Source organism: Pan paniscus, chromosome 19, assembly GCF_029289425.2.
Source record: "Pan paniscus chromosome 19, NHGRI_mPanPan1-v2.0_pri, whole genome shotgun sequence".
In the NCBI taxonomy this organism is placed as follows: Eukaryota; Metazoa; Chordata; class Mammalia; order Primates; family Hominidae; genus Pan; species Pan paniscus.
In genome coordinates, this window is record NC_073268.2 from 73,044,502 (window position 1) to 73,059,038 (window position 14,537).

The 14,537-nt window shown below is 44.7% G+C and overlaps 1 protein-coding gene and 1 non-coding gene across 3 annotated transcripts in view; both read left to right on the forward strand.

Moving 5' to 3' along the window:
* DGKE (diacylglycerol kinase epsilon) overlaps positions 1 to 14,537 on the forward strand; it is a 54,227-nt gene that overhangs the window by 36,743 nt on the left and 2,947 nt on the right. The gene's annotated exons all lie outside the window — the stretch shown is intronic.
* LOC112437710 (U6 spliceosomal RNA) lies at positions 354 to 460 on the forward strand. The gene has a single exon (XR_003026254.1). It is a non-coding gene; the product is annotated as a U6 spliceosomal RNA (small nuclear RNA).

Genomic DNA, 14,537 nt, shown 5'->3' on the forward strand with positions numbered 1-14,537 from the left:
ACAAGACCCCATGTCTACAAAAAAAAAAAAATTTTTTTTTAATTAGCTGGGCAGGGCTGGTTATGGAGGCTTACACCTGTAATCCCAGAATTGTGGGAGGCCAAGGCAGGCGGATTGCTAGAGCTCAGGAGTTTGAGACCAGCCTAAGCAACATATTGAAACCCCATCTCTACCAAAAATACAAAAAATTAGCCGGGCGTGGTGGCACACACCTCTGGTCCCAGCTGCTCGGGAGGCTGATGGAGGAGGATCACTTGAGCCTGAGAGGCAGAGGTTGCAGTGAGCCGAGATTGCGCCACAGCACTCCATCCTGGGTGACAGACTGAGACCTCATCTCAAAAAAATACAAATTAGTGCTCACTACAGCAGCACATATACTAAAATTGGAACAATACAGAGAAGGTTAGCATGGCCCCTGAACAAGGATGACATGCAAATTCATGAAATGTTCCATATTTTTACATATAAAAGCAAGCTGAATCCTGATCACCTTGAGTACATGTCATCAGGGACCTCCTGAGGCTGTGTCCCGTGCCCATGCATGTCCTTAATCTTGGCAAAATAAACTTTCTAAATTGGAAAAAAAAAAATTAGCTGAGTGTGGTGATGCACACCTGTAGTCCCAGCTACTCAGGAGACGGAGGTGGGAGGATCACTTTTGTCCTGGAGTTCCAGGCTACAGTGAGGTAGCATTGCACCACTGTACTCCTGCCTGGGTCAAAGAGCACGACACTGTCGCTCAAAAATAAATTTTAAAAATTATTGAGAAAATACAATGCACTGTGTTGGGTAAGCCATTGTGTATGGGTACCCACTGTGTATGGGTAAACACAATAACTACAAGAAGAATAATAGCAAAGGATTGAAAAATAACCCTGAGTAAAGATTCCCAGGAGCCAAGATTTAACCAACTGAATAAATCAAGGGAGGCAGTGCTAATGAGATGAAAACCTTGTGTTCTTTAGGAACTTTTACATTTTGGGCAACAATATCAAATATAACAAACACTTAATGTTTTGTTAACATAAAAACACCGTAAGCTCCTCCCTGCTGAGCAGCTGAAGTGTCAGTAACTCCTACTTTGGGGTACTGCTGAGGTGAAATTATTCATCTCATATTGTACTGCTTGAAGAAAATTCGTAAGTATCACTAAAACTTTTTTCAAGAGTTGCTGAAATACTAATAAGCAATTTTTTCAATTCAGAGGCTCCCAGCTGAGGAAAAAGAGCTCTTACAAAAGAATGAAATCTGTAACCCTTGTATGATTGGGTCTGGAGATCACTCAGGAGGCTCATTTCTGAGGGCTCACTTTATGTACAAGTGACCTGAGGTTCAGAATTTGACTAACATTTAGAGTCATCTGGTCATTTTAGGTAGGACATAGCCAAAACATTCTTATCATTTAGGTGGAAAAACCTTTATATATTTGTCATACAAGATGAACAATCCGGCTGGGCGTGGTGCCTCATGCCTGTAATCCCAGCACTTTGGGAGGCCAAGGCGAGTGGATCACCTGAGGTTGTGAGTTTGAGACCAGCCTGGCCAACATGGTGAAACCCCATCTCTACTAAAAATACAAAAAAATTAGCTGGGCATGGTGGCAGGTGCCTGTAATCCCAGCTACTTGGGAGGCTGAAGCAGGAGAAATCGCTTGAATTTGGGAGGCAGAGGTTTCAGTGAGCCGAGATCATGCCATTGCACTCCAAGCTGGGCAACAAGAGCAAAACTCCATCTCACAAAAAAAAAAAAAAAAGATGAACGATCCATTATTATTGAGAGAAAGGTGCAAAGTTAATCTCATTATAAAGTGAATTGGTTAATGCTATGGTTTGCATGTATTCCCTTAAATTTCATGTATTTGAAACTTAATCCCCAAATTCACAAGTTGATTAGGGCCTTTGGGAGGTAATCAGGATTAAATAAGGTGGTCAGGGTGGGCCTCCCATTATCAGACTGGTGAAAGGAGCCATGACCTTCAAACTGATACTAAATCTTGACCATGATTTAGGTAATGGCAATGAACTCTGGACCAATAAAGCCCTCAGACAACTGGAGGGAGGGGGAGATCAGACAAATAAGAACCTATTATTTCTAAATAAGTGAGACATTATGTAAATGGGAACACATAAACAGAGCCGTATGGTCTGGAGTCAAGTAACATACATATTAGCAGGGCATGTGATCATTTATAAAACAATTTTATATAAAGTATTCCCCATAGAAACCCAATGGAGGAGGCAGAGTAGATATAATTTTTCTAAATGAGTACATTGCAATTCAGGAAGGCTGATGACATGCCAGGGTTGCACAGAGCTAGGATACTGATCCAGTCTTGTGACTCCAAAATTTAGTGGAGTTTGTTGTTCCTTTATTTTTTTCCCCCACTAAGTTATGCCACCTTTTTCCTAGGTCAGGGGTTCCTAGCCTTTATTATATCATAAGCCAGCCTCTATAAGAAGTTGGCTATAGCTACAGACACTTCCTCCCTCCCTCTGACCCTAGCAGTTTGGCGCATACAGCAGAATTTTGCAGCCAAGTTCGAGGGCCTCTGAGACTCCAATTAAGAACCTCTGAATCAAGGATACCAGTCCTAGCTGAGGTATCTCAGACATATTTAGTATAAACTGGCAATGAGCTTGTTCTGTCTGGTTATCTTCTGTCTGTGGCCATTTTCTATTCTGATTCATCCACAAGCCCACAGAGAAGTCAGTAACACACAGGTTCAGAAAAGCCAGTGGTGGAGAAATGTTTCCGGGAGAAAAAACAGTAGCACTAGGGTTGCGCCTCTAGGGAGGTGCCATTCGACATGTTCTGGGAACAACATGCTGGACAAGCTGGCAAGAAGAAAAGACTGATGCGTGGCCAGGCGCGGTTGCTCACGCCTGTAATCACAGCACTTTGGGAGGCCGAGGCGAGTGGATCACCTGAGGTCAGGAGTTCAAGACCAGCCTGGCCAACATGGTGAAACCCCGTCTCTACTAAAAATACAAAAAAATTAGCTGGGTGTGGTGGCGGGTGCCTGTTGTCCCAGCTACTTGGGAGGCTGAGGCAGTAGAATTGCTTGAACTCGGGAGGAGGAGGTTTCAGTGAGCCAAGATCATGCCATTGCACTCCAGCCTGGGCAACAAGAGCAAAACTCCATCTCAAAAAAAAAAAAAAAAAACAGATGAACAATCCAGTATTATTGAGAGAAAGGTGTAAAGTGAATCCCATTATCCGCCAGTTGGGGGTGACATGAATGCCATAGCTATTCTTTGTCATATCTGCATTTGCACATTGCCACGTTGAATGGTTATGCTTTAAAATTGGAGAGTTGGAACCAAAAACAGTTCACTGTACTTGATAAAGTAACTCATGTATGTCATCAACAACTAAGGATGACTGTTTCCTCTTCAAATATGCCCCGAGTATTTATCCAATAAACAAAACTAGTTATTTTCTATAGTGGTACTATAGAGTCATTCCATTTGCTTCTAGAGTTTCCAGTGAACCAATGCCTAATTTCAGTGAGCTCTCTATGATATAGTTAAGGGTATCATGGTCATGTTCTGGTATTATATCTGCATCATTATATAGAGTAGTCCAGTCTCCATAATCTATATCAAACCAAAGACTTTGATTACAGAGGGAGTCTGGACCACTGCTGAGATTAGTCCCAGTTTTTCTTTTCTCTCTCTCTCTCTTTTTTTTTTTTTTTTTTTTGAGACAGAGTCTCAATCTGTTGCCCAGGCTGGAGTTAAGTGGAACAAACATGGCTCACTGTAGGCTCTCCCTCCAGGGCTTAAGTGATCCTCCCACCACAGCCTCCCAAGTAGCTGGGACTACAGGCGTGCATCACCATGCCTGGCTAATTTTTGTATTTTTACTTAGTAGAGACAGGGTTTCACCATTTTGCCCGGGCTGGTCTTGAACTCCTGGGCTCAAGCAATCTGCCTGCCTTGGCCTCCCAAAGTGTTGGGATTACAGACATGAGCCAGAGCACCCAGCCCCATTGACGGATTTTTCTCTAGGCATAGAGAAAAATTACCAGTGATAAAATCAGTAGTAGTTGTAGGCCATTCCTTTGCTTCTATTGCTTCTTCCCAGTGCTGTTTGTCGATCTGAGCTACCTACCAAGGGAAGGATACTAAACCCTTTCATGAACGCGGTTTCCTGAATTACTCACTCAAGCATGTGTAGGAGCAGGCTCTAATATTTGTGATTCTTCCCATTCATCTAGATAACTACGTATCTAGCAATGCATTGGTTAATGCTGTGGTTTGCATGTATTCCCTTAAATTTCATGTATTTGAAACTTAATCCCCAAATTCACAAGTTGATTAGAGATACGGCCTTTGGGAGATAATCAGGATTAAATAAGGTGGTCAGGGTGGGCCTCCCATTATCAGACTGGTGAAAGGAGCCATGACCTTCAATCTGATACTAAATCTTGACCGTGATTTAGATAATGGCAATGGACTCTGGGCCAATGAAACCCTCAGACAACTGGAGGGAGGGGGAGGAAAGACAAGTAAGAACCTATTATTTCTAAATAAGTGAGACATTATGTAAATGGGAACACATAAACAGAGCCGTATGGTCTGGAGTCAAGTAGCATACATATTAGCAGGGCATATGATCATTTATAAAATAATTTTATATAAAGTATTCCCCATAGAAACCCAATTGAGGAGGCAGAGTAGATATAATTTTTCTAAATGAGTACATTGCGATTCAGAAAGGCTGATGACATGCCAGGATTGCACGGAGCTAGGATACTGATCCAGTCTTGTGACTCCAAAATTTACTGGAGTTTGTTGTTCCTTTATTTTTTCTCCCACTAAGTTATGCCATCTTTTTCCTAGATCAGGGGTTCCTAGCCTTTATTGTATCATAAGCCAACCTCTATAAGAAGTTGGGTTAGTTACAGACACTTCCTCCCTCCCTCTGACCCTAGCAGTTTGGCGCATACAGCAGAATTTTGCAGCCAACTTGGAGGGCCTCCGAGACTCCAATTAAGAACCTCTGAACCAAGGATACCAGTCCTAGCTGAGGTATCTCAGACATATTTAGTATAAACTGGCAATCAGCTTGTTCTGTCTGGTTATCTTCCTCTGTCTCTGGCCATTTTCTATTCTGATTCATCCACAAGCCCACAGAGAAGTCAGTAACACACAGGTTCAGAAAAGCTAGTGGTGGAGAATGCTCGCTTTGGCAGCACATATACAGAAAAGCTAGTGGTGGAGAAACGTTTCTTGGAGAAAAAAAGTGGCATTTAGGCTGCACCTCTAAAGAGATGCCATTCTGACATGTTCTGGGAACCACATGTTGGCAAGCTGGCAAGAAGAAAAGACTCATGCGTGGCCAGGTGCGGTTGCTCACGCCTGTAATCCCAGCACTTTGGGAGGCTGAAGTGGGCTGATCACCTGAGGTCAGGAGTTCGAGACTAGCCTGGCCAACATGACAAAACCCTGTCTCTATTAAAAACACAAAAATTAGCCGGGTATGGTGGCGGACACCTGCAGTTCCAGCTACTCAGGAGGCTGAGGCAGGAGAATCCCTTGAACCCGGGAGGCGGACGTTGCAGTGAGCTGAGATCGCACCATTGCATTCCAGCCTGGATGACAAGAGCAAAACTCCATCTCAAAAAAAAAAAAAAAAAAAGAACCTAAAGCATGCCATAAATCTGTGAACTATGAACTTTAGGGTGCCATGTACAAAAATGGCATTTTAAGATTATTCTGGGAGCAGTGTGGAAGATGAGTTGTAAGGGGGAAGGATTAGAAACAGGAAAGTTATTCGATAGAAGTAGAGGCAGAAATGAGAACATTCATGGAGGAAGAACTGACAGGCTAAGATGTAGGATACCTAGAGGAAAGGGGTAAGGGATCTCTCAAGATTTTCAGCCTTGGAAGAACGAATGTGTTCAATAACTATTTATTGTGTACACTCTGTTGATGATAGAAGTGTGGAGGTGCAGGGTGTCAAGGCCAAAGCCAAGTTCTGAGTCAACCAGTCAAGTTGCAAGGAGCTACTTTAAGATTTAGAGAGGTTATTACTTACGTAGACGCAAAAAGAATAAATGTGCCAGCTTCCTGTGATCTTTGTCCTACATACCACGAAGTGTATGACACCAAAGACCCACATGACTGCAGTGTGAGTTGTGGGATACCCCGTTGCCGAAGTGCTAATCCTAGAAGCTCTATTCTGAGGAAGCCGGGACAGAAAGCCTCCACGTCACCAGAACCCCCAAGATATGAGAAACTGTCTCATGACAGCTTCCCAGGAGAGATAAGGAGGCGAACAGAAGATCTCCTCACAATGGCTATGTACACAGGCTTCCCAGCCTCCCACATCCAGGAAGACCATGAGGCGTTCTGCCAAGACTCTGCCTAAGTGGATACATGCAAGGTCACCATGATGCGGTGGTGGAGCTGTTCCCCAACACAGGGGAGAGCTGGTTTTGAGGAACAAGAAATAAACATGGTTTTAAATACATAGACTGTAAAGTTACATTCAGACATTCACATGGAATTGACCGGGGCTTTTGTTTTCATCAACTTTGTCTTGGCTGTTAGACAGCAGTGGATAACCAGAGCACAGCTGTTGATTGATCACCCAACACCCACTTCCCTTCTCTTTCCCTGCAGCAGACTGCCACGTCGGTCCAAATGACAGCCAAGTACTCAGAGAAGGTGACCCACCCCAACTCAGGAGTAACCAACATAAGAATCCCATTCTCTCTGCAGTTGGAGGTGGACGTGCAAGTTAACTCTAGCCAATGAGATGTGAGGGGGAGATCTGCAGGGTGCCTCCAGGAAAGGCTTCCTGGCTCTTAAAAAGACAGAGACAATGTCATGACTGGGTGCAATGCCTGCAGCATTGCAGCCATCTTCTGACCATGAGGGACTCAGTGCTGAGGACAAAGCCAACAGGCCAAGAAAGGTGGTGTAGAAAGAAGGAAGGAGCCCTTGATGAAAATGTTGAGACAATGTTGAGTCAACCAACCCCGCAGCTGCCCTAGCTGGGACTACTGGATATGTGAGATGAAATTTTTCTTTATTCATTTATTTATTTATATATTTTGAGACAGGGTTTTACTCCGTCACCCAGGTTGGAGAGCAGCGATCATAGCTCACTTCAGCCTTGAAGTCCTCGGCTCAAGTGATCCTCCCACCTCAGCCTCCCAAGTAACTGGGGCTACAGGAACGCTCCACCACACCCAGCCCTTATTTTTTTCAGTTGAGTTTTCTGCTCATTGCTACCAAAAGCAGCATCCTAACTGATACTTATGTAAAGTCCTGTACATTACCAGGAACATAGGAAGTTGAAATAAATGTCAGCTATTACATGATGATGATGAAGAAGAAAGAAGAAGAGGAAGAGGAAGAGGAAGAAGAAGAAGAAAGAAGAAGAGGAAGGAGAAGAAGAAGAAGAAAAAATGGGTGGATTCTTGAAGGGCAAAATGCTAAGGTGAAAATAGCGGAGATCCTGGACCTTGGAGAACACTCACCTTTAGGGGAGACTGGACAGAGGATGAAATGACAAATAATCAGTAAAGGAAAGGGAAATGAAGTTTAATGCAAGCAAAGGGAATGAGAATAATACACAAGGAATACTAGTTCCATCATGTGCAATGCCACAGAGAGGACTCTTTCCCTTCCTCCCTTTGGGGGAGACCTCAAGGGGAACCAAATTTGATTCACAAAGGCTCACCTTTATGTACCAGTGGATGTCTTTTTTTTTTTTTTTTTTTTTTTTTTGAGATGGAGTCTCGCTCTGTCACCCAGGCTGGAGTGCGGTGGAGCGATCTCGGCTCACTGCAACCTCCGCCTCCTGGGTTGAAGCGATTCTCCTGCCTCAGCCTCCCGAGTAGCTTGGATTACAGGTAAATGCCACCACTCCCGGCTACGTTTTGTATTTTTAGTAGAGACCAGGTTTCACCATGTTGGCCAGGGTGGTCTTGATCTCCTGACCTCAAGTGATCTGCCCTCCTCGGCCTCCCAAAATGCTGGGATTACAGGCATGAGCCACCACACCCGGCACCAGTTGATGTCTTTTAAGGTGTCTTTCTAGGCCAGTGATTCTCAAAGTGCAGTTCCCAGACCAGCAGCCTCAACAATACCTGAGAACTTGCTAGAAATGTGAATTTGTGAATTTTCGAGCTCCACCTTAAACCTGTTGAATCAGAAACTCTGGGAGTGGAGCTTGAGAATCTGGGTTTTTTTTAGTTATTTTATATATATGGAGAGAGAGAGTGAGGGTGAGGCTGGTGGCCAGGCGCGGTGGCTCATGCCTGTAATCCCAGCACTTTGGGAGGGCAAGGCGGGTGGATCACGAGGTCAGGAGATCGAGACCATCCTGGCTAACACAGTGAAACCCTGTCTCTACTAAAAATACAAAAAATTAGCCGGGCGTGGTGGTGGGCGCCTGTAGTCCCAGCTACTGGGGAGGCTGAGGCAGGAGAATGGCATGAACCCGGGAGGCGGAGCTTGCAGTGAGCGGAGATGGCGCCACTGCACTCCAGTCTGGGTGACAGAGTGAGACTCAGTCTCAAAAAAAAGGAAAAAAGAAAAAAGAGAGTGAGGCTGGAATGCAGCTCACTGCAGACTCAACCTCCTGGTGCCAGACTAAATTTCTGTTCTTGTTGCTGAAACAAGGTCTCCCTCTGTCGCCCAGGCTGGAGTGCAGTGGTGCGATTTCAGCTCACTGCAGACTCGACCTCCCAGGCTCAAGCAACTCTGCCACCACGGTGGTGGCATGGGACTACAGATGCACATCACCACACCAGCTGATTTTAGTATTTTTTTTAGACACAGGATCTCGCCATGTTGCCCAGGCTGGTCTCAAACTGTTGAACTCCAGTTATCCACCCACCTCAGTCTCCCAAATTGCTAAGATTACAGGCGTGAGCCACCATGCCTGGCCTATTTTTTCTTTAGGACTCTGGGAACGGTTATATTTAGCGTGTGTGTGTGTGTGTATGTGTGTGTGTGTTTGGAGACAGAGTCTCGCTCTGTTGCCCAGGCTGGAGTGCAGTGGTACAGTCAAAGCTCACTGCAACCTCCACCTCCTGGGTTCAAGCAATTCTCATGTCTCGGCCTCCCGAGTAGCTAGGATTACAAGCGCCCACTACCATGCCCAGCTAATTTTTGTGTTTTTAGTAGAGACGGGGTTTCACCATTTGGCCAGGCTGGTCTTGAATTCCTGGCCTCATGTGATCTACCCACTTCAGCCTCCCAAAGAGCTAGGATTCCAGGCATGAGCCACCATGCCCAACCTAGCATCGGGTTTTAAATTTTACTTTTTCTCCTCTGTTATAAATTCCTCTGGCTGACCCCAGACATACAGCACATCTCTCATGCACGCTGGGCTTGTGTTCACGATGCGCATTGACACATTAGACTAACATCTCTGGTGTGTCTCCTGTGTCCCAGGCATTGTTCTGAGTATTTAGGAAACAGCAACGAACAGAAGAGACGAAACTCCTGCACTCATGGAGCTCACTTTCTAATGGGAAGTGAAAGAGTAGGATGAAGGGAACTGTGCCCTTCCTTACATCACCCCACACTTAAAATAGAACCTAAAACCACACACGGGGTTCTTCAAATACCAGGCACACTGCTGCCCCAGGGCCTTCTCTCTCTCCTAGAGCTTTGCGTGGTCTAACCCTCTCCCCACTTCATTCTGGACACTGAGCAAATGTTATCCAATCAGAGAGGGCTTTCCTGAATGCCTTAGCTAGACCAGCACACACATGTATCTATCATGCCATGCCCCTAACTGGCTTTGTTTTCTTTATGGCCCTTTTCCCTAGACTAATATGTTGTCTATTTCCTCTACTAGAATGTAGGCACCACGGAGGCAGGAATTTGGGTTTCTTTTCTCACTGCTGTCTCCCCAATCTAGGGACAACGCCTGGCACCCAGTAGGCACTCAAGAAGTATTTACTGAACGAATCAGTCACCCCTTCACTGATGTCAGTTTGGCAACAGTAGTACTGACAGAGGGGATCGTGGCTGGAGTTCCAGGCGGGGAACCACAGAGGCATACTTGAGGGGTAGGGGAAACGAAAAATTACCTGGAGGAGCAGCTGTCCTAAATACAGCAGCAGCAGATGACCCGTGACCAGGGTCACTGTCCGACCACACCAGATTCTGCAAGTTGGCAGGGTTTTCATTGTATATATGAAATATATACAATTTCATATATATTTGTATATGTATTTGTATATGTATATGTATATGCATTTGTATATGTATATATATATTTATATATAATATATGTATATATATTTATATATAATATATATATATAAAAAAGACAACTATGGAATAGAATTTCAGCATCTATGTTTTATTTTTATTTTTATTTTATTTTATTTTTTGAGACAGAGTTTCATTCTTTTGGCCAGGCTGGAGTGAAGTGGCACAATGTCAGCTCACTGCAACCTCCGCCCCCAGTTCAAGTGATTCTCCTTCCCCAGCCTCCCGAGTAGCTGGGATTATAGGTGCCAACCACCACACCTGGCTAATTTTTGTATTTTTAGTAGAGACAGGGTTTTGCAATATTGGCCAGGTTGGTCTTGAACTCCTGACCTCAGGTGAACCACCCACCTCAGGTGATCCACCCGCCTCAGCCTTCCAAAGTGTTGAGATTACAGGCATGAGCTCCCACACCCAGCCTTGTTTTAACCTTCTTTTAGTCTCCGCCTTGCCATAAGGCCAGGAGTGGTGGCTTCTAGTACTCTCTCCTTTTCCCTGTCATAGAGACTACTGATTCCTAAAAGTGGACAGCAGTGCCCTGCTGAACCCAGTTACTGGTTACTGGCTGCCCTCCAGACAGGGGCCAGATGAAAAATCAATGTGTGCCATTGTTAGAATATGTTTTAAAGAAATCTGACTTGAGGCATATTAAACAGTTGGACATAAAGGGGTAGTGTCTCATTATGAGCCATTAGGAATAGGCAAGAAAAAGCGAAACAGAAACTGCTCCACCTACCAGGTAGTGCTCCTGTTCATAGAACAAAGTGCTGCTCACCGAATAGTACAAAGTCATGCAACAACTGCATCCAGTACATAAATGCAGAAGCTTTTTAAATTTACACCTTGTATAATTTGTTAAGATTACATTGCTGGGCTGGGCACCATGGCTTATGCCTGTAATCTCAGCACTTTGGGAGGCTGAGGTGGGTGGATCACTTGAGTCCAAGAATTCAAGACAGCCTGGCCAACATGGTGAAACCATGTCTCTACCAAAAAAATACAAAAATTAGCTGGGTATGGTGGCAGGCGCCTGTAGTCCCAGCTACTTGGGAGGCTGAGGCAGGAGAATCACTTGAACTCGGGAGGCAGAGGTTGCTGTGAGCCGAGATCGCACCACTGCACTCCAGCCTGGGCGATTCTGTCTCAAACGAACAAACAAACAAAAAGATTACATTGCTGGCATACATTTCTTTTCTTTTTAGAGATTGGGTCTCACGATGTCGCCCTGGGCTGGACTCAAACTTGTGGTCTCAAAGCAGTCTTCCCACCTCAGCCTCCAAGTAGTCGGAACCAGGCCTAGCTTTGCTGGCAACTAATGATAGTTTGTACTTCCTAAATCATTAGTAAATTTCAATTTCTATTTTTAAAAATAATTATCCAAAAAGGAAACGCAGCACAAATTGCCTTCAGCCTTGTACAAATAAAGAGATAATCAGTGAGTAGTTTATAAAGTGGGAATGATAAGTTTCTGAGCTTTTTTTTTAAAAAAGGAAGTCATTTCTGTTAAAGAAGAATTGATTTAGTTGGGCACTTTAAGAACTTAGTTTCTGTGCTTTATACAGGTGACACTAACTCTGCGCGCCATTTCAAGGGTTGTGCATCTGGTGGTACCAGTAACATCAAAGGGTGATTAATCATCCAATATTATTAATGAATACATGGATATTGGTATTAGAGGTCAAATACTATCTTTGTCTGTGAATTTTTTGATGTAGAGAAGGGTGATGTAAAATTACAAACTGAGTGGTTTTTTTTTTTCATATGAACATTCCCCTATCCTGAAGAGTAGGACAATAGTAAATTCACAGAACAATTGTAAATTAACATAGGTGCTGGCCAATCTGAAACCAGTATATTAAGTGTTCAAGGGGAATCAGGCTGGGCTCAGTGGCTCACGCCTGTAATCCCAGCACTTTGGGAGGCCGAGGCAGGCGGATCCCGAGGTCAGGAGATCGAGACCATCCTGGCCAACATGGTGAAACCCCGTCTCTACTAAAAATACGAAAATTAGCTGGGTGTGGTGGCGTGTGCCTATAGTCCCAGCTACATGGGAGGCTGAGGCAGAAGAATCACTTGAACCCAGGAGGCAGAGGTTGCAGTGAGCCGAGATTGCGCTATTGCACTCCAGCCTGAGTGACAAGAGTGAGACTCTGACTCAAAAAAAAGAAAAAAAAAAAAAAAGTGTTCAAGGAGAATGAAGAGACTGAGGGAGTTGGGCAGATTTTATTTTTTCAAAGCTGGCCACAGCACTATTTGCCATCCTATGTTAACTTGCTAAAAAGCCCAATAGTTCTCACATTGTGTGCCCACAGAACACTGACTGACATTGCTTTTTAAGGGAATTAGCATTAATGTAGCACTTCCTATTTATTACTGTCTTTAAGCTGCCTAGACTATGATTATTATAACAACCACCACTAGCATTGAGCATTTACTGTGTCAACTGCTTACTGTGTCTCGTTTAGTTGTGTCATAACACTAAGATGTCATTACACTCATTCTGTTGGTGAGGAAATAGAGAAATACAGTAACTTGCCAAGGTCACAGAAATGGTGAAGCTGGGCTTTTCCTCACACACCACACTGCTTTGTCCCAATATTACAATGGTGATCTGTCTCCAATTCACAGGAAAATAATTTAAAATAGCCAATAGAATGCTCTTAAGTTGGAAACGTTCTTCTATCCCTTTTTTTGACTTTTCGCATTTCTTTTTTTGTTTGTTTTTTGACTCTGAGAGAGTATTTATCTATGCACCCTGGAAGCCAGCCTCTAAATTTAAATATCCAGCATGGGACCTTGGCCCTCCTGGCCGTGGGTGGGTGTAGGAATGGGTCCTGGAGCCCTTCTCTGAGAGTGGAACCCAGAGCCTGGAAGTGGGATGCCCCTGAGCCAGCAGCTGCCAATAGCCACAAAAGGGGAGAAGGAGATGGGAGCCAGGCACTCATCCCAATCCCAGAGACTCCAAGGGGAAGGGAAGATGCTTTGGGCCTCACAGCCAGGCTGAGGGTTGGCCAAGCTGGAGGTGCACATATGTGGAAGAAATGGAGGCCCAGTGCCATGGGCAGAGACTATACCCTAGGTGCCCGCCCCAGTGCCAGCCAACCCAAGACAGGAGAAAGGGGTTGGCAGTTTTGCGTCTGAGAGATACAAGTGGTACCTGGCCCTCCTGTGAGGTGAGGCAGTATGGGGGAAGGCAAAAGCACTGCAGTCTAAGGGCTTATGGAAGGGGGAGTCTCTGAGCCTTTTGCATGGGTGCATGCCCATCCACCCCCCAGCTCTTCAGAGGCTGATGTGGAAGGCATCCTGCAGCCACTGGTCACAGGCACTGTGCGTCCGGGGCACAGTGAGGAGTGGCGGGTCGGGGGGCAGGCTGGCATTGGGAGGCTCATCATCATCAGACAGGCCAGCATCAGGTGGGTAGGAGCTGTCTAAATGCAGGGAGGATAGCAGGTCCTGGATGAGCTCATGACCTTTCACATTTCTAGAGAGCAAGTGCCAGCAGATGACAGAACGAATGAACAAGTAGCAGATATACATTCATGGAAAAGGTCAGAGCAGCTGGTTTTACTTGATTCACTCATTTGATTGTGGGTGTGGATGTGGTGTGTGTGCTTTGGGGCAGGCAATGTGGCAGCTGCTCCTAGTTGTGAATATATTGCATGCCTATAACACTGTTTCCATGTTTGCTGAGTTGTTCTTTGTTTCTATGATGAAATTAAATATACCTTTTCATGGGACTAGACAAAGAGCATCAATCATTCTGTGGCAGCAGCTTTTCATGAATCCCCTAAAACTGTGCAAAGCTGCGTTCTGTGTATGTGTATGCATGTGTTGTTCTGGTGAGGGAGTTCTGAAGTCAATGCTATAGTTAGATTACCAAAGACGTCCGTGATTCCAGAAGGATTAAAAACCACTGACCATCTATCATTCTACCTATCTGCCATCTCTCCATCATGTTTATAACATCATTTATGCATGCATTTATCTGTTTATCCACTAAGAGACATATTTCTTTCCAGATGGTAGCATTTGAGATGATTTATTTGTAATTTTCTGTCCTGCTTTACTCCTTCATAATGACCATTGTATTAGTCCGTTTTCACACTGCTATAAAGAGCTGCCCGAGAGTGGGTAATTAATAAAGGAAAGAGGTTTAATTGACTCACAGTTCAGCATGGCTGGGGAGGCCTCAGGAAAGTTACAATTATGCCAGAAGTCAAAGGGAAAGCAAGGCATCTTTTTCACAAGGCAGCAGGAAGGAGAGGTGCTGAGCCAAGCAGGAAGAGCCCTTTA